The 21,023-nt window shown below is 43.5% G+C and overlaps 1 protein-coding gene and 1 long non-coding RNA gene across 2 annotated transcripts in view; one reads left to right on the forward strand and one right to left on the reverse strand.

Moving 5' to 3' along the window:
• LOC119162276 (phosrestin-2-like) overlaps window positions 1-21,023 on the reverse strand; it is an 838,310-nt gene that overhangs the window by 716,556 nt on the left and 100,731 nt on the right. The window lies entirely within an intron of this gene.
• On the forward strand, window positions 1,347-20,953 carry LOC142777142 (uncharacterized). Its single transcript, XR_012887942.1, has 2 exons — window positions 1,347-1,808; window positions 20,515-20,953. It is a non-coding gene; the product is annotated as an uncharacterized LOC142777142 (long non-coding RNA).

The following is a 21,023-nucleotide window of genomic DNA, read 5'->3' on the forward strand; positions in this document are numbered from 1 at the left end:
GAAATCGAACTTGGAACTTCTGCGTCATAAGTGCGAGGCGTCAAACGCTCAGCCCCCAATCAGTGACGTCCTTCAACGTACAAACGGGAAGCTATCATATCTACCACTTACCGCTTGTGATGGGCATCTCGGGGGGGGGGGGGGGGAACTATCGTGTTTTCAGCATTACCAGCAAGATGGCAGAATAAGCGCGCGGCAGCGCACCCTCAACTCCCATGCGTAGTTCGCCTCGCGGAGATGAGCGGTTGGTCGTAAAGCCCGTAAATGCACACTCGAGACCACATATATCGCCGTTAGGATCATGTTATATCTTGGTTGTCCTTAAGCTTTTACCGGAACAATTCCCTTGTAGTTACCGGGCGCACAAAGGTCACTGGAATCATTGTAGTCTTCGTTGGCACAAAGAGCACGCTTTTCAGACACAGCGAAGTAACAACTTAGACACTTATTCACGTTCATCTGTACTTGTCAGTAAGTTTTGTGCGTTTTTCTTCGTGATCGAGAAACGCGGGGCAAGTTTCGATTTATTCACCATTGTGCGCGTGACCTTCCAATTCGTTGCTATCACGTTCATTGCTTCGCCTTTGCGTCAAAGCTGTGACTTTTTTCTAAGCTACTACTGCGAAGTAGGGACTTCACGCACATAGCCCAATCTTGGTTCGCACAAAACAGCCCACAAATCACCTCAACACTGGCCAAAAAAAGTGACATAGAACTTATTTATCTTCGTTTAGCAACTTTTTTTTCGCAGTTTACTACATTGTCTTGTTTTCATCGCCACTGTAGATCTTGAGGAAAAAGATGTGGTTACTTATTCATAGTTCCAATTAAAGAGGAGAAGAAACATTTAGGCCATGGTTACTTCCAACGCCGATGCTACGATTTTTCCTGGTGACACGAAGTCTGCAGCTCGAAATCCCTGGTAATCCTCCTCGTCAGAAAGTCACTAAAGATAAAATTATTTACGGTCGCATCCTTCTACTTGCATTTTTTCCGCTGCGTTATCTTTTCTATAGGGGGTCGTACGGCTCAACAATAGATGATTCGCTGCACAGAAATAAAAACTCTTTACAAAATACTCCACACAGCAGCCCCGACGCCGGGAATTTCCAGGCTTCCTGCGGCAATCTATAGCCAGAAACAATGTGGCCTCGCAAAACGTGAGCGCTTTCATCTGCTAATACATACGCACCTATGAGGGCCTGTACACGCGTTACCCGCACATGTGCATCGCACGCCGCGGAACACCTGCCGTGCTCAAGCGGTGGGCCAAAGGGCGAGCCAGCGACGCTCTTTCGCCATCCGCTTGCGTGCGGCAGATGTCTCACCACGTGCAGTGCGGCTGTGCACGTAGCACGTGTTCAGGCCCTAAAGTTAGAAAAGATGTTTCATGCTCGGAAAAGAGTTCGTAATTGGAACGCCTGACGTTATTTTTTTCCGGTATTGTGAGGATATATATGCGTGAAATAGCCATCAAGTGGAGAGTTGACAGCGAACCCATTATTTTAGCAAATTGGATGGTCTCTCAATCTTTCCCTTTGTAAAAAATAAGAACGTTCACTTGGTGCACCAACAGAAGCGTGCTTACCTTAATGCGTGTATTTATGGAAGTGTGCATTTGTGTAGTGAACGTTGAAACGTCTGAAGAAGAATAGAGTACTTTAGAGATTCGATTCATTGAATTCTTTCAGTACTTGTTAGACACTCAATCTCCTGTTTCGTATGCAAATGACAGAAAATCAGTGAAGCGCGTTGCTTCGGAAGGAACTACACCAGCCCTCTATTGCTCCAAGTGGCTTGGATACAAGGTAAGTAAATGCAGCAGCTGGGGTGACGCGTAAAGTGGAGGCAATCATTTTTTTCTTTGAGCAGTTGAAATACTTTTGAATTTCTTACGCATAATAATAAGAGAAGAGGCCTTTGAAAAGTGAAAAGGAATCTGCGTTCATCTCCAGGTGTTCGCTGTTCATCCACGCCCCAAATTTTATCAATTTTGTTAACGTCTTCACTTGAAGTCTTCGTCAATGGTTCTTTAACACAAGTTCCCCATGCTAGTCAAGAGAAGCCCAGCGGCGAAACACGAACACACGATCGATGTGGCCGGGCCTTCGAGAGTACCGTGTCTGCGGACGCCTGGCTGATTCCTTTTGTCTCACCAAGTTTTACAATTTTCTTCCCTCACCGTTCATGTTTTCTTCTCCTGAGTATACGAAGGAGTCCACCCTTTACGTCTGCTGCGCCCACGGGCTAACAGGCTAAAGACCTTAAACCTAGTGCGCCGTGCACATACGAGTCCGCGCAGTCCTCGTGCCCACGTACTTCCCGCTCACCAAGATTACTTCTTTAGAACTTTACTCTTCATTCACGTTTAGCGAAGAGAAACGTGGTGTTTCTAGGGAAACGCCGTCGTGGATGGTTCACGCGCTGCGAAAGCACTGATGCACCACGATATCGAAACGTTGGTCCCAAAATACTCGTACCAGTTTTCCGAGCTACACTGATTGTCAAATCTTTAAACAGGACAGGGAATAAACGACGAAAACAATTAGAGAAAATATTTCATACGTTTCCGGGCCTTCTTGGCCTGGTGTGGGCCCCGCCATGGTGGGCCCCTCCCCGATGGTAGAATTCTCGCAGCCCGGCTACAATGCGTATGAGCGATGCTTCCCTCCGCTGCCGCTTATTACAGCAATGGGAGCTCCAAAAACAACGCGCTTCCGTGTTTACTAAAAAAAAAAAAAATGTGACTGTGCTTACCTTCGGGTCACGAAGAAAACGAACTTCGACGCCATCTCGATGAACGGCACACTCCCATCTTGTTGTTCAGTTATTCTTAGGAAACGAGAATACTCGCAGCTTCGGTCCATTGTCGTAATTGTCGCAAAAGTTCAGCTCACAGCATCGCCCCATCTTGAGAGTTTGCAGCCGTAGACTTCGAATATTCAGTGCAAAATGCGCATCACATATCCACACCGCAGTTCGTAGAGAGAAACAAAAGCGTTCGTCGAGTTTGGCAGCCGATTCCGGTCGAGCAGCGTAAGCAAGCGTAGGCACGTCTGTGCATCGAAACACGACTCTTGCCCCGCCATGGTATCCTAGTGGCTAAGGTACTCGGCTGCTGACCTGCAGGTAACAGGATCGAACCCCGGCTGCGGTGGCTGCATTTCCGATGGAGGCGGAAATGCTGTAGGCCCGTGTGCTCAGATTTGGGTTCACGTTAATGAACCCCAGGTGGTCGGAATTTCCAGAGCCCTCCGATATGGCGTCTCTCATAATCATATGGTGGTTTTGGGACGTTAAACTTCACATATCAATCAATCAAACCAAAACACGACCGCCAAAACGGAGTGACGTCAGAGCCCACGGCAGGCACACTGAGCATGCAGGCCTGAAATGATCTAGGGGGAATTGGTCAGTGCCTGCTAGCGGTGATATGAACTCACATTAACGTGCAGAGCCACCACGAATGACCCAGCAGGCTATGCATGGAGCTGCAAAAATATCGTCTGTGGCGTAGCGGCCTTGATACAGATGCCGTGCATAGTATGTTGTTATATCCAGGTATTATAGCGCTCGCTGAGCATTTTGGTACGCATCCTTCAGATATATTTTTGGGCTATTTTTTAGTGTTATTATTGCTGACAGCTGATGGCGTGCGATAAGCTGCTATTTCACAACAACGATCATGCGGGAGTGCCAAAAGTCGGCAGAAGAGCAAGCTTTTTTAGGAGCGAAGCTTCTAAGGGTGTGTATTGTTCTCTCCTCCGTATATTGTATGAAGTTAGCTCTAGCTTATGAATTGCTCACTAGAAGACGTTGGGTGTCTATAAGTAAAGATGTGAATGAGATCAATAGGAAGTGGTAAAGTATTCTTATAGCTGATGATCAAAGGGGGGTTAGGTGGACAGACACACGAACGCTTCGCCCCACTCATGATCATTCACTCCGTGGATATGCTGTAATTTTCCTCTCTTTCGGCACCGCCATTCACGTGTCACGTTATTACGGTTTTCATGCTATTTGCCACGCCCTCGCATGCTCGAGATCATATTGCTCAAGAGAGTAGCCTTTTTTGTGGACTATATCGCTGCAGGTGCGCCTGCGCTCCGCAATTCATTGCTTTACGTGTTCTTCGAGGAGGCAAAGACCAGGCAACGCGAGAAATTATCGAAGCGTTTCCAGTCAGCATTGATAAGAGCATTTGCGTAAGCGTATTTTCAGTGCTCTATCGCAGAAAAAGACTTGCTATAGAAACAAGTTTCTTGAACATGCAAAGTCATGACGTGGACAAAGTGATAAAATGAGAGCTCCCCAAAACGTGTTGTTGAGCGTGCGCGCCTGCCCGATGGGTTCTAGGTTTTATGTATCTCTTGGCAGTAAAACCACTTGATGCCTAACACCCATCCTGTTTATGTGTGTTCTCCTGTGTTTGCTTGCTTAGCTTTCTTTGCGCTACCAAAAAGAATGCCCATAATTACAACTCACTAAACCGCATTACCACGTAGCCAGAATTCACGCCTACAATATACCGGGCTATAGCAGCGCATAAGCCACTACTTTATAACTACGAGTCACTCCTTTTCTTTAGTACAGGCCTCTGTCAGTTAGTATATTCATCATTGATATTAGAGGCGTGTGCTGACAAAGACATGTTTAATGAAGTATAGTTAACCACTACTGGTGCTAAGCCAACAATAGCAGCTCTTCTTCAAAAATAACTGCTACCATTATTTAAATACAGTCGTTTATTGAGACGGAGCTTCACAGATTTTGGCTAGACAGTAATGATATATGGCAGCGCAGATGAATACAAGCATGGCAGTGAAGAATAAATAAACGTAAACGCAGAACATAAGCTGTCATTTATTGCTAAGAAACATGCACAAATGTGTGCTTGCTTCTTCTGCGTTGATAGAATAAAATAACAAAAAGAGATTGTTGATTTGTCGTTTATAGCAATCGTACATAACCCGAAAGCAAAACGTGTCTCCATATTTTAAGTTATAGCAGTGTTAGACGTGAATGAAATTTCCACAGTTTGTCTTGTATTGTGTCGGCAGCTTTCGATGTGAGTGAACTCATATTGGCACGTACTAGGACATATTCGCTGGTCAATTTGGTGCCCCTCCATGGCTTTTTTATCAGTTCGCTAGGTTTCTACGAACTTATATTCGCGAATACGAAAGGCATAGCCTAAAGTGTGTGCCTCTCGAATGCGTTATAGCGTTGTGTTTTCTGCTCATGCATATCTCGCTTGTTCAACGCCGTCACCAGTGCCCCGGGCCACGCCAATGTGCTCCCGCAGTACTTCAGTACAATATTTCGCTGTGCCACTTAGATGGCGGCACCATCCCTGTGAAAGCAGGAAACAAACACCATGTGTTCGCGCCACGAACACTGGTCGCGTGTTTTTTTTTTTTTTTGGCGTACCGGTCAGCATCTCTGGCTTCCGTGTTTGAAATTGAATTCTTCGGACAAGTATTGCTAAATTTCAGACTTTTTCTCAAATTTTTTCATAGTTGACCCGTGTGGCCTGTTGTTGACGTCACACGTGTGACATAATACGACGTATAAAGTACTTTTGGTGTAAATACATACTTGAAAATAAGTCATGCCATTTGAAAGCTGCATAAGCGAAACGATGGAAGATATGAGAGACAAATAACGTTACCATGTTGAGATAGATTTCGTTATGTTATGCGGAAGAACAACTAACGCTTAGTGTTATTTATTATTTGATATGGAGGCGAAAATGCCCGTGTGCTCAGATTTTGGGGCACGTTTAAGAACCTAAAGAGGTGAGAATTTCCGGAATCTTCCACTACGGCGTCTCTCACAACCATATGGTGGTTTCGGGACATAGAGCCTCACATATCTTATTATTTTATTGCAGCAAGTGCCGTTTTTATTGGATTCCCCTATTTTGTTTTCCGCTTTGAAGAGTTCGAATCAAAACAACGACAAAAAATTACTAGCTATGTTTGCTCAGGTGTACCGAAGATAGTTGAGACAACTTATTTTTCAATTTATCACCTAGTTTTGTCACATTCAGCAGCGAAATTTCTTTCTGTTCGTTTTATAGCATGCACGGGTCGAAAAGAATAAATACCTTTGGGTGGTGGATGCACATGTTTTAAAATATGCCACGTCTATCGATAGCTGTCTAAGCGAAAAGACAGAGGATAGGAGACACAGATAACATTGCCCCGTTGAGATAGATTGTTATGTTGTGCGGCAGAACGATTATCGTTCAATACAGACAAGAGTCGCGGAACAGGATAGACATGCAGCACTGTAAAATGTTGAGAAATGGCTGCCTATATGTAAAACATCGCAACTTGGACCGTAAAAACTCATAGAAAGAATATTCACGCTAAGTGGCATCCCATTGAACACCTTGGGTACACAATCGCAGCCCAAACTGATGTGAAGGGCTGCACATGCAAATTAAAAGTAATTGAGAGAAAAGTGAGTAAAGCTGTAGTCGAAAATTTCCATAGCTCAGTAGCAACATTAGCCACGTTTATCGTTAAGAGAATCTTGATAGCTAGCTCAAAGCAAGAAAAAAATGAAATAGGGCTGACAACACCACGTAGAAGCTACCATAAGAACTGCGGCTCATGTCATCATATATTTAGCAACCGTCCATGACTCCTCACTTCCGAAAGCCAGTTACTCTCGCCCCAGGGTCGCTATGCCTTGCTTTTTATCGGTATTGAGGCAGCTGCGCCGACAATAACATGCATCTACCGTCAGCTGCCAAACGTGCTTTTGCTTTGTGAAATAAACTTCACTCAACTGTCTGTTCTTAAGCTTTTAACACGCGTATTACTTGCCTCCATAAAACCGAGCTTTTGGCAGATTGCAGGACACCTGCACGGGCCTAATTAAATTACCGTCGTCCAACTCAGACTACATTCTTTTGTCAAAAATAAAAAAAATGAACTCGGCTATTATTGGTAACGTTTAACGAGTGAAAACTCTTTCAAAGAAAGAAAAGTACCTTGAAATTAGTGGCGTTCTTCGCAGTGTCGGACCGGCGCTGAATGCAAAGTTTCGTCACAATAAAAGAAAAAAATAAAGGCCATGCTCACATGGCTATTATGGTGGGTTGATTTTTGGTTGCCTATCAACGTAAGTTCCAAACCAAATATTTCAAAAACTACTATAATATGTTCTGTTTCAATGATCGCTCATATTTGTGAGATACATAACGGTACTGCTGACGTCAAATACAGCCTCTTGGTTCGCTTAGTTGGCATATCGACTGTACTGGAGAGTCACTAGGGTTGTATTCGAACACCAGGACAAGCTTCCTTTTCTTTTTTTGGTTGGCTGAAAAGCTTTATTCGAGAGGACTGATAAATTCGGGAAAATTCTCTTGTAGATTCCGCTACAAATAAGTGAACGGTAACTTTTCGCTTTCATGATCCTTCTTCCACCTTTGAAGCGTCCGCGGAACTGATTTGCTTGTGAGGTTTTTTATTCCACTTCCCAAATGTGCATATGCAACTAGTGCAAGCTTACAGTCGGGGTACAAAACGGTTACAGGTGCGCACGTGGCAGCTTGTTCACGATTTTATTCAGCTGATGCTTCCCTCAATGAGTAATTCTGAATCTTTTTTATGCTTCTTTTTATTATTCATTGGGGGTTCATTTTCTCTTCCGATTTCTCTGAGGCTCTTGTTTCTATGTTTGCCACTGTAGTTGAAAAGGGGTGACTATGACGGATTTTCTCATTTGCATCTCACCAGAAACATTTAAATTTTATAATTTCATTGTTATGTCACTGTTTATTTTCTATCTTTTCCTGTTGGCATTCACGCCTTCTTTTGACAAAAAGTCTGTGGCAGATAGGCTAAAGAACTAACAATGAATGTTTTAATAACCAGTATTACAAAAAAGAACGATGCATACCCTACATGCAAACCTAATGGTAGCCAAATCTAAATCATTACTGTCCACGTGACCACTTACATATTGCCCCACCCACAAATCGATTACCTTATATGCGGCACGCACAGTTGCCATTCTAATGTTTTCCCGAATAAGCGTGGAATTTGCCGAGACGTAGGATCATCTGTGGGTTGCGTGCATTTTTGCCAAAATTAAAGAAAGGGGGGATGATTTATGGCAAGTAAAATTCTATTTCGAAGTTCTAAATTGCACCCATATGCCTAGGCTTACGTTTTGAACATTATGTTTAGATAATTACCAGTAGACGGCGGGGTCTAGCATTTGTAGCCACCAAAACACTCCTAAATTTATAACGACCTCTCTTTTTATTGCTCATATTTGTACAATTGCCCCAATTTTAGTTACATGATGCCTGTGATCATCCGCAATGACCAAACGAGAAATAAATTCATGTCACAATCGAAAGAATGTGTTTCTGTTGATAAGGTCTAATTATTACGCACGCTTTTTTCTTGGTTTTCACGTGATTGCCCACTAGGACTGCTGCAAGTGTGACCATCAATGAGCATGGAACTTTGCCAATGTTTTTCACTATTTATTTAGGATTGAGTGCACGACGCAAGTTGTTGGCTTTGTTCTGGAGCTAACGCAAGTACCCTCGCGCTAGAATGTTCCATCATGCATGTTTGAAAGCCGATGTGTGCTCCCTCAACAATCCAGTGGCCGGCAGTTGCGCTAGCCGCTAGCTCTGTTCCCGAGTGTTATTTCTGCTATAAGTGTTCTTTCGGTCGGTAACAAGTTGGATCAATAAATAATTTGCTCTTTGCCGATTCGACTACTTGTGCTCTTTACCGTCATGACGGTAATTATTTAGCCTACAGGGCTTCCATCATCTATCTACAAAGAATCGAAAAAACATCGTCTAGAGCTAGAAAGGCACACCAGACAGAAACTGAACAGTCCAATGAACATAGGGCTTTATCATTCGGTTAAGTTATGTATTACTTTACACTGATCTAGATACCATCAAGTAGAATGGAAATTAACAGGTAATGAACGTACAATCCGCCTAACAGACGAGCAAGACCATAATGTAGGGTTCACAAACATGGCACTCTTTGGCCATCACTGACCCATATACGCACTACCATCTCATATATCATCATTAGGATTCTGAAACTTGCGGCTCCCTGATTTTTCGATCGTGGCTCAGGACGCACATGGCTGTATGAGTGTGCCAGACTTTTCTGAATTTGCTGATGTTGCAAGCTTACAGGCGTTACGTCGACAGGCTGTTAAGATTATCGCCATGTTCGTAAGTACCTAGTTGTGCGAAAACCTGCTATCCTTGCTGATGGTGAACAAGTAGGCTCTCCAATCCAGGATAACTGATGGATACTTGCAATCGAACATGATGATCGTTTACGGACAAGAAATTAATGCGAACGCTTTCTACTTGTTGAAGCTAAACGTTGCCTGACACGGAACCAGTGTTGCAGATTGACAGATCGGTGGGCGTGTTGCTTTGGGTTCATGCTTATGTAAAAAAGTAGTGCCTAAAGAGAATACAGCAAACGAGAAAGACAGGACATGAGCTGTACTTACCACTGAGGTTTTACTGAAAAAACAAGGTCTGTTATATGCAAACAGAATTATCACACAAATATAAACATAACTGCAGGAGCAAAGCGAACCACATCACGATGATATCAGCCGAAAGGACATATCCTAGTGAAAAACATACACGGCTACAAACTACATTATAATCGGCCCTAAGCTACATGCTAGTTGATGAGGTATTCAAGTGCTTTTGGTAGGACGGTAACCGACACCTGGCTGACGCATTTGTCTTCTAATCTGGTAATGTATAAAGCCTTCAAGTGATGACATTGCTATTTTATCATAATGTCGTGAAAGCATAGATGTAGGCGTGTATAGGCGTTGGTATTAGAGAAAAATAGATGAAAAATTGCTGGGGTTTAACGTCACAAAACTGCCATTTGATTATGAGAAACGCCATAGTCAAGGGCTCCAAAAATTTTGACCACATAGAGTTTTTTAACATCGGCCTACATATAAACACACAATCCACAAATATTTTTGCCTGGATCAAACATTTTGCCTCCAATAAACGTGGAATTGGTTCACCCCACCTCACCTCCCTCCTCCGATCTTCTTCGCAGTCTCGTCCCTTGCAGGACTACATTTCGTGATTGTGGCTTACTATCTGAGATGAGTTTGAGATCCCCTGAGTGAATTATTTTCAAGTTGGAAGGTCAAGTTATTGCCGCTGCCACAATGAAGAAATAAACAGTGTTTTAAAAATTGGCAAATCCCACGTGAGTAGGAATCGATGACATGCGAAGCACAAATGAGGAAGATTGATATGTCACTTTAACATCAGCACGAGGTTACACGACTGACGTAAATTATGCCGTATATGACTTAAATGTCATGATTATCATGTTTGAACGTGTCATTTACCTTCGGTCTCTTCACGTCACGTGATGCGAAATTGGGTATATGTGGAGCCAGCAAAACGGCCACGAGCAAGCAATTAGAGTAGCATGTAGTCATGTTTTACATGTCACGCATGTCATGATTATTATGTTTGGACGTATCATTTACCTTCGTCATTCATTCACGTCACGTAATACCAAATTTGGTTTATGTGAAACTAGCGAGATTGCCGAGAGCACGTCATGAGCGTGATATATTGTCATGTTTTTAGATGACAGGCATGTCATGATTATCATGTTTGCACCAGTACTATACTTTCTTCATTCATTGACGTTACGTAACACCAAATTTGGTATATGTGAAGCTTGCGAAACGACTGCGAGTGCACTATGAGCGTAGCATGTGGTCAAGTTTTAGATGACACGCATGCCATGATTATCATGTTTGCACAAGTCATGTACCTTCGTCATCCGATCACGTCTTATAATACCAAATTTGGTATATGTGAAGCTAGTGAAACAACCGTAAGCACACCATGAGATTGGCGTGTAGACGTGACTTACATGACATGCATGTCATAATTTCCACGTTACGGTTGGTCACTTATGTCATACCATACCAGTTTTGCAATGTGTTGTGAACAAAACCACCACAAGGGCAGCAAGACAACGGTATGTAAATCATGAGATTCATGACATACATGTCATAATTCTTACGTTATGACTAGTCGCTCATTATGGCGTAAATGACTTCCATGTCATAACTATCTTGTTTGAACGTGTCATTTACCATCGTCGTCTCTTCACATCACGTGAGGCGAAATGGGGTAAGTGGAGCCAGCAGAACGGCCGCGAGCAAGCTATGGGCGTTGCATGTAGTCACTTTTTACATGCTACGCATGTCATGATTATTATGTTTGGACGTATCATTTACCTTCGTCATCCATTCACGTCACGTAATACCGAATTTTGTGTATGTGAAACTAGGGAAACGGCCGCGAGCGCATAATGAGCGTGATATGTTATCATGTTCTTAGATGACAGGCATGTCATGATTATCAAGTTTGCACCAGTAATATACCTTCTTCTTTCATTGACGTCAGGTAATACCAAATTTGGTATATGCGAATATAGTGAAACGACCGCAAGCGCACCAGGAGCGTGGCATATAGTCATGTTCTTAAATGACACGCATGGCAAGATTATTTTGTTTGCACCAGTCACATACCTTCGTCATCCATTGAAGTCCCGTAATATGAAATTTGGTGTATGTGAAGCTAGCGAGATGACCAGGAGCACATCATGAGAGTAGCATTTAGTCATGTTTTAGATGACACGCATGCCATGATTATCATGTTTGCACAAGTCACACACCTTCATCATCCATTCACGTCTCATAATACCAAATTTGGTATATGGGAAGCTAGCAAAACGAGCGTGAGCGCACCATGAGATTGTCGTGTAGACTTGACTTACATGACATGCATGTCATTATTTCTACGGTAAGGTCTGTCACCTATGTTCGCCATGCAGTCATGTCATACCATACCAGTTTTGCAATGTCATGTGAACGAAACCACTACAAGGGCAGCAAGACCACGAAATGTAAATCATGACATTCATGACATATGTGTCATGATTTTTATGTTTTGACTAGTCGGTTATGTTCGTAATACAGTCATGTTACGCCAAAGCAATTGTGGTATTAATACCGTTATTGAAACGGCCAGGAGAGCCAGAAGTAGTAAGTGGCTGGCTAGATAGATAGATAGATAGATAGATAGATAGATAGATAGATAGATAGATAGATAGATAGATAGATAGATAGATAGATAGATAGATAGATAGATAGATAGATAGATAGATAGATAGACAGATAGACACACAGACAGACAGACAGACAGACAGACAGACAGACAGACAGACAGACAGACAGACAGACAGATAGATAGATAGATATATAGATAGATAGATAGATAGATAGATAGATAGATAGATAGATAGATAGATAGATAGATAGATAGATAGATATTCTCAAAGTCAGCGATGCTCGCTAGAAAGTGCTTCGCATTTAGAAGGGATCATCATGCTTGCCCCTTTTGCTGCTACCTTGAGCATTTTTTTTTTGCCAATATTAATTTGTTTATTTGATGAAACGTTGAAGCGAGTCTTCCCAACTCACTAAACTTGCTATCTTGTTTCTTATAAAAACCTGTGAAACAGAACAAACTCATTCGTTTCCTAGGTTTTGATAAGGAACACCTTTTGGCTCAAGCGCTGCTAACCAAGTCAGTTCGTGTCATCGAGACAGGCTCTGAAAACATCCTAAGAAGATTATCTCTTTATTTTATTGTTTACACGGTGCCTTAATTAGGCTACTTGTCCTGCACACTTCTTCCACGCAGTATTGCATCTGTTAACCTAATCGCTAACTCGAAATGACGCCTGTATTAGATTTTTTTTCCAGGCATTGGCGTGGCTTTGTGATAGAATCGAACCTAAATATATCGAACTAGATTGAATCTAATGATGAATTATATCAAACCATTTTAGATCACAGCAATTATTTAACGTCAAGGTTTAAGGAAAATCTACTAGTACTTCAAACAAAAACTGCCGAAACACTTTATATATATATGAAACATCGAGTAGAGGGAGATGCCTCGAAACGTTAGTTTTCCTTCGCAAACCTTCGGCTTCACCTGGTGGAAGGGGACTTTCCCGCGTGCATTTAGGGGAGTTTGTGCTGTGGTTAGGAGGGCATTGCGCAGGAAACCGCTACTTGCCATTACATGCTTTACCCGCCCATGATTCCTCGTCGTCGCGTCGCTGGCACGCGTTTGGCGGGTTCCCCATTCGCTTCTGCGCTCTAACTCAATGGATGCCGTAAAAGAGAAAAACCTGCTGTTCACCGCGTAGTCCCCGAAAATTAATACGGTTGAACTTGTGGAAAAGAAGACATACTTCACCGCTGCGTCTTGCGTCCCAAGAAGCACACTGAGTATGATATTAAAAAACAAGGCCGACGTTAGGGGCTAGCCAGACTAGACGCTTCCGGTGCCCGATGAATACGCACAGCTACGCAAGAAGCTTCTAAGGCAATAGCTACATCGATATCATACTGTTGCGTATTGCAGAGTAACTTAAGGTGTTTTTTATGGGCACTGAGACCACAGTAATCGTAGAATCTTTGTCTCGTACTACCCACCTCTGCATGTAACCCGGTATGCCCGTCTACAAACAAAAGAAAAATGCGAAATAAACAGAAAAGGTGTATTGCCGCAAATGAGAGTATTCTGTACATTATCATGGGCCAGTGCTGTGAAGCACACTTCCGCACCGAAATTCGCAGAGCAATTATGAAATCTTCATACAATTTGCTATATTCATTTGTCGGATATATCAAAGTCTTTTCTGTTTTTTTCGCTAGTTTAGTACATATGAGTTTGACAGTATTTAACTGCCAATAGGAATACCCTGGTTTCATTCCCGCTCGAAGCCCAATTTATTGCAACCATCAGAATTTCTCACTTCCGAACATCGCCACCTACACCAGATTTTCTGTTCCACAGGCTCTTTACGCTATCGATTTAAATGTATAGACCTTCCTTGCTTTTCTAAATCGGTATTATGCAAAGCCGTCCAGTAGTGAGAGTCCAAACCAGTTAAATTGTGAAACACAGCTAACACAACGGTAAAAAGCAGGGCCGGGCTGAAACGCTTTAATGCCCATTCTTTTCAACGTCTTTCTAACGTACGCAGGCTCTGTTGCTCGCCTTTCTCTGTTTTCTCATATTTATGAAATGTCTGACTGTTACACTTTGAAAGTTCACGAAGTCTCAAGGCCTGCTCACTCTGAGCGCTGTCCGCGTTCAGCATAACTCGACAATAAACACAGCTCAATTAGAGAGCAAAAGAAATGAAATGCTCGGGTATAAAGGCATTCGGTGCGTCAGTAGGACTGAGGGAGCTAGACGATTGGCCGAGAGAAAGGATCAGCTGCAGCGCCGAGAGAGAGGAAGCGGACAGAGCAGAGGAAGCGCAAAGGATACAGCCGAACGATCCGCGTGGAGTCCGACGGACGCGAAACTCTTCATTGTGCTCCTAATTGATGACGGCTGTGGCGCCTCGTTTTCCCTCATCGTCGAAACGTTTTCTTCCCGTTCGTGTTTTTTTTTTTGCGCCAAAAATTTTCATTTCTTTTTTTTCACAATCGGTTTCCAAGCTCCTGAGGTCGTAATTTGTCTTTCCTTTGTCTCGCCTTTACACTTTTGCTTCCCGTTGAGTGTAACATCATTTGTTTCCACCCAGACTGGCGAACTACAGAGCCTCATGTTTAACGCGGCTGTGTTTTTTCTCAATGAACTCTCACCTAAGTGAGGCTCCATACAAAAAAAGTAAAAAGACAAAAGGAAACTATGAAAACTTTGATTAAGCGAGGTTTTGATAAATACAAGACAAGAAAAAGCGATATAGTTAGAAGTTCCCACCTTCTTTCTTCGTGCATTGTTACTGTATTACGCTTCACACACACACACACACACACACACACATATATATATATATATATATATATATATATATATATATATATATATATATATATATTGCGTGCCTGTGTGTCTCTTTGCGAACTATTTTAGCAAAGTTATTTATTTCCGCACGTGTCGAGGAATCAAAGAAACAGTTTACAATAATAATGCCGTCTTCACAGCCACGGTTACCTTTTAGGGCAGTAAACGAGGTCTGTGACGTTAATTGTAAAGTTGCGACCAGCATCACCTTTTAAAAATACCCGAAGTTTGCTTGGAGAGCCATTAGCTTCAAACCGATAGAAAGGCTTTCAGACTAACATGCTCATTAGCGACATTCGTGATTCCGTTAAGCAAAGCGGCGCTTCAAATATGTGGCTGTTCCTGATTTCTCCTGGAAACATCGGCACTATTGTCACTTTTCGAAATTACCTGGCCTGAGTGCTTCATGCTTTGAAATGTTGTAAGCTCTTTTTTACCCTCTGGGCAGTACCACAGCGCCTGGTGTCACTATGGTAAAGTTTTTTTTTTATTGCGAAATGAATGCCGTCATCGACTTGGAGCTTAACACGCACGCAAGCAACTTAGAAGAACAAAAAAAAACGAATAAATATTCTACCCTGTATGTTTTATCTTTAAAATGAACGTGACAACACCACTTAAGTATGGTCGTAAAATGCTACCTATCAGCAGCTTATGGAGGTTCCCGAGAACACGCGAGGCTAACCATATAGCACACTAAGTGACCTGAAAATTACACTTAAGTCTCAAAGTCGACCACAAATCACTCGCTCTTCTCTCTACAAATGATGGTCTACGCCCAAATGCCCACGACATGTACCCGAAGTCTACGGCTGTTGGCTAATTTGAGCATCACGAGCTGCACGGTTACCGCGGCAGCCGCGAGGTACTGCCACGTCCCAGTGCGCCTGCTCGAGACCACATTGGGAGTAAGCGGCGAACTCAAAGAAAAGAAAAAAAAGTACCCAAAACACCACTGCACGCGAACACATCTTCTTGCTGCCCTTGTCATCCTCTTCCTTGTGTAGCTCTCAGCTAGTATACCGATTATAGAAACGACCCACAGCAAACAACCAATCTGCGCACATCGTGGCTAGATGCGGTGGCCTTAATTGTTCACAAGCGTATCGAAATTGATGACTTAATCTAACACATTATATCACAGTGCCCGCAGGGTGACTACAAATAAAATTATTCTACTGCATTAAGAAATAAAGGCAGCAGTTGGAGCGTCGGCTGTTAACCAAAATTGTGGTGATGGTGCTTTTCCAACGTAAATGATTGCGGTGATGTTGCTTGGCCGCTTCGGTACAAATATATAGTTCGACAATGAAATGGGGGCTCAATTTTAACACGGAAGTGCTTTACACCGGGGTTAACCACGGCTTCAATGACGTAATTCCGTCACAGATATGACGCCGTAAAATATTAACCAACAAATTAAAAAAAACCTGAAATTTCTTCGGGGGCATCGAACCTGTGACTTCTAGCTCCACAGCTCGCAGCGCAAAACCACTAAGCCACAAAACGTTTTCTTTTCTCTATTTCCGGCTAAAGTTCGCACAAGATAACGAGGTAATTACATTGCAATACACAACAAACATGACAGAAAAATTACTACGGCTGTCAAGCACTGCTAAAGCACATCACACCTTAAAACTGCTTTAATAAGCAAGGCTTCTACCCTTTCTAACTATGAAGAAACACATTCATTTGTTTTACTACCTCAAGAAACGTATGCTTTGTGGCTTAGTTGATAAGGCAGTATTTAAAAGAAAGCATGCCAATTAAGCCACAAAGCGTACGTTGTCCAGCTTGCTAACAGTGAGCTGTTTATGTACTCTATATACCGTTGGCAATGCTCAGAGCTCAGCAACTCCAGTGAGTTTTCGTCATCAGTAGCGAGATGGCGCAAACGGCGCACGTTGGGCGCCCTCTTAAGGTCATCGCCCAGTGCATTTTGAGGCGCGCGTGCCTCGACGAGGAGGAATCGCTCGTGCTCGTGCACTTATAGCGCGAAACAAATGGTGCAATTTTCCGTGCAATGCAGCGTGTGGTGCGACAATGCAGCAGCCGGAGTGGTGAGGTTTCGTGACGTATCACCGCATCGCACCACATCGCACCGCCCCATAGCCGGTGCGGCAAGCATCAAACCTGCCAGATATTTTCGTCACTGCATCCGATCACAGCGCGAGCAGACGAGTGGCGTCACGCCGCTAGTGGCGCCATATCCCTGTCACCGCTCCCACCACGCGTGGTCAAGGACAGTTCAAGCGAGTCGATGGAGCGTTGTGAGCGTGGATTTGTTGACATCACCGTTTTCGGTGGCGTGACAAACATCGAGTACATTTCCCTGGCGAAGTGGTATTATTCCGGATTGAATAAAGTGATGTTTCAAGTGCGCCATTTCGGCACGACAACGCCCGTTTCGAAACCGTTAGCGAGATCATGGATTGTGAGCAGCGATGCAAGGTCAGTTCGCAGGTTAACAAGGCTACCGGCTTATCTACGCTGGCTGACTTCGCTTCCATCTTTGCTGCTTCCCATCGATGACATTGAGAAAGTAAAAGCGTATGCTAACGCATTACATACGAGTGCAAAGCTTAATAGGGTTGTCAAAAACAAACGCTTGATGACGAGCTCGCGTGGGACTGGCGTAGGCGACGGCCGGCGTCCGCCAGGCTAGGTTTACTTGTCGGAGTCGTGAATAATCAACTGCTGCCGCTGTTGCGACGTGCTTTTCGTCAACGAAGGCGTTTCATTAATTATGTTTTATAGAACGAAACGTGACTTTGCATTGTTTGTTTCGAGCTTCATTACGAGGATACGAAGTCGTCCGAGCGTGCATGCCGAGGCGCCACTTGGGGGTAGAGCCTGCCGCTGATAGCTTCCTCGCCCCTGTGTGTCCCGAAACATTGCATGCGGCATGCAGCACCATGCGACGCCGCACGCTGTGTCGCTTGAAAAATTGCACGTCTGTCTTGCGCTTATCTCATGATTTCGGTGCTTCGTGCGTCTATTGCTTCTACCACAAGTTTGCTTCGAAGTTATAGTCGTTAAAAAGAGCCCGAAGGTGGCATCCTACCATTCTGCGGCCTCGCTTATGAAACGAACGCTCTTTTAACACACGAACAAGTAAGAATTATATCAGCTGCTCACGCTCCTAGATTGTGTACTTGTGCGTTGGTTTCATGCGTCTTTGTTGTATTAGAGCAGCGCATTTAAGTTTCGAGCTGTCACAGTTGTTGAGTCTGTTTTTGTCCTGTATATGCTCATTCCGTACGTGCTTTCTGCTTGAGGAGCGCGCTTCAAGTTACGAGCTGCTTGCTGTTCTTCACGTGACAACAATTTGTTGCTGTCGCACTCATATCTTTGCTATTGTGGCAAAAAAAATGCTGTATAAACGCTCAACGGCATGTCATAATACAAATTTCACTTTCGTGTCTAACGCATTCCTAGACAGAAAGATCAGCCATGTTTATTTTTTTCAAACTGAATGTGTATAATGACACTAATGCAAGGAAACACAGAAACCCATTGATTCATACAAGAAAGTGAAAAAAACGAGAATTGGCGACAGTTTGGGGTATGTGAGTGGTCAAAGCTTATGCGTGATAAAAAATAAAGCCATAAACAGTTGCATTTCGCAGGTTTTCGTTAGTTCAGGTGCTCTAAATGATAATTGTTGAAGTTTAACGTCGCGAAAGCACCATATGATTACGAGGGACGCCGTTGTGGAAGGCTTTGAAAATTTGACAACCTGAGGTTCGTTATCGTGCACATGGGCCTCAAGCATTTTCGCCTCCATCGAAAATGCAGACGCGCTCACAGCCAGTATGCGGTTTCGCGAAGTGCGGGTCCGCAGCGGAGTGTTTTACCAAGTGGACCACCGTAGCGGGTCAGTTGTTTTTGTACTGGCCGTCCACCTTTGCTTGTTCTCTAAAACTATTTTGTGTGAAATTTATGGCCTATTTTGTAAATAAAGAGTTCTGCGAAATCAACTGCCACAAGACACATTTCAGAACGCCTCCTAATAACTGAATGTTTATTTCGGCTTCAAATCATGTTCTTTGAACACCTTTAAACGTAGTACATTTAGTTTACCTTGCTGAACATGCTTCCACTGTGTCCAATACTCTGAATAGAGCATCTGCCCGCAGAGAGCTACAGTTAACATCATAATATCTTATAAGTCAGGTGGTGTGCAATATCTTAATGTTAAACTGTGAAAGGAAATGCATTATATTTGCTTTGTTTCATTTACACTGTCAGATTTCTATATGTGACTTGTTATTTTGGTTTACATGTGTGTTATGCGTTTCTTTTTTGCCTGTTTTCTTTCCTCCTATCTTCCTTTCCTCTACGTTTCTCTTTTCCGAAAGACCAGGCAAGCTTTGTGCTCATTTAGGCGACAGTTATCAGCCTGTTTTATCCTTAGTTCCTTTGTGTGTTTGTGTTCTCTGTATGTCAAAATAAATCAAATAAATAAGAGCAAAGAGTTTACACTAGCCGTGTAAAGCCTAAAAGAGAGGCTGGTTGGTCTTAGGAAAGGCTTACGTGGCCTTCTTGGCTGATGCTAGGTCTTTGTTAGGCGTAGACAAAGAAGAGTCGTACCACAACCTGCACCCCGATTAGGCAAGAACGTCCAAACTCCAGCCCCAAAACTAATGCTCAAAGCAGGCTGTGGCGCCCCCGGTAGAAGCGCGGTTCTTTCGTCGTTTCTCATCAGCTCGTGCCACGGCAGGAAACTCGGCTGGCGGCTGTATGGTCTTTCCCAGTTGGTTAGTGCCGCTGATAGGCAATGATGTAGAAGGTTTTTTGCGGACACCCAATGCTTTACCGCGAGCTTTAGGAGCTTCGCTCTAAATATATAAATAAATAGGGCCAATACTTCATTGAACAAATTTGTTTCTATTATTCAAAATTTTAACACGCTTTCAAAGTGAACGTCTAGCAGCTACATTGCCTTGTATGACCAGCTGGTGTAATCAACCAAACAGTTTCTCTCAAAGTTTTTAGTTAAATGCAAAATAATATTTCAAGCCAAAATGTGCTGTATGGTTCAGGCCCAATAACATCTTCAGTGGCCGTGAACATATTCTTAGTCCTAAATGTGAACATATGCAAAGCATATTGGAGCAAGATAAGCTACATACTTTTTGTATAACGCATGTTAAACATCGTAGTGTTATGGCAGTGGCCCGTGCGAACAGTTGTAGAGTAGAAAAAGTGAGAACATTGTGTACGCGGGAACATACTTACCTTTTTTGTGAGTGATGCAGAAGCACTGCGATTGCTATTTTCTTATATTTTTACATAGTGTGCGGTGACGAGTAAGCGCTATCGCTCATGACAAAAAAGGCGTATTTCTGCTACCGCAAACATTAGACACCAGCCGAGTTTCGGGTGCCTATATACATTTGCAAAGTGAAGCAAAGAAGATATCGTTTGGCGAAGCCAAACCTAATTTCAGCAGCTAACTATTTGTATGTGCCGTCTCTTAGTGCTCGCCCTAATACCGTGTCTACAGCCGGGCTTACCTGCCTTCTCACCAACAAACCTTTTTCTTTTTTCTCTATCTTTAGATGGCCCATGTGTCTTGCGCATAAGCCGCATTCAGGGGTGACAGCGGAAGGGGGCGCTGTGCTGGAGAGCATTTATCACCTCCATCATCATCATGGATAGAACTGTGGCATCGGGAGTGACGCCTGGCGGCAAGCCTTGGTGGCGGCACGGGAGAGATGAGCGGGTCTGCTCGGTGGGTGGCAATTGGTGCGGATGGTTGTGTCTCACGTGGGCCCGCGGAGTACGGCACCGCTGGTCGTCTGCCGGGGGCCCTCGTGGCGAGTCAAAAGTTGGTGAAGCCGCCTTGTGTGTGTTCTTGTTTGGTATGTTGTTGAGTGTTGTGTGATATGGTTTAAGGTTGTTTAGCGTGTTCATCACAATTGATGTGTATTGATTCAGCTGGCGACATTGTCGGTCTAAAAGCAGTTAAATATATGTGTGTTGTTTCGTTCCTTCGGACTGTGTCTACCGTGTCCGTTCACTCCAAGAGCGTGGCGAGCTCTCCATTTCGAGACCCCACACTGGCTGC

This window comes from Rhipicephalus microplus, chromosome X (assembly GCF_043290135.1).
Source record: "Rhipicephalus microplus isolate Deutch F79 chromosome X, USDA_Rmic, whole genome shotgun sequence".
NCBI lineage: Eukaryota > Metazoa > Arthropoda > Arachnida > Ixodida > Ixodidae > Rhipicephalus > Rhipicephalus microplus.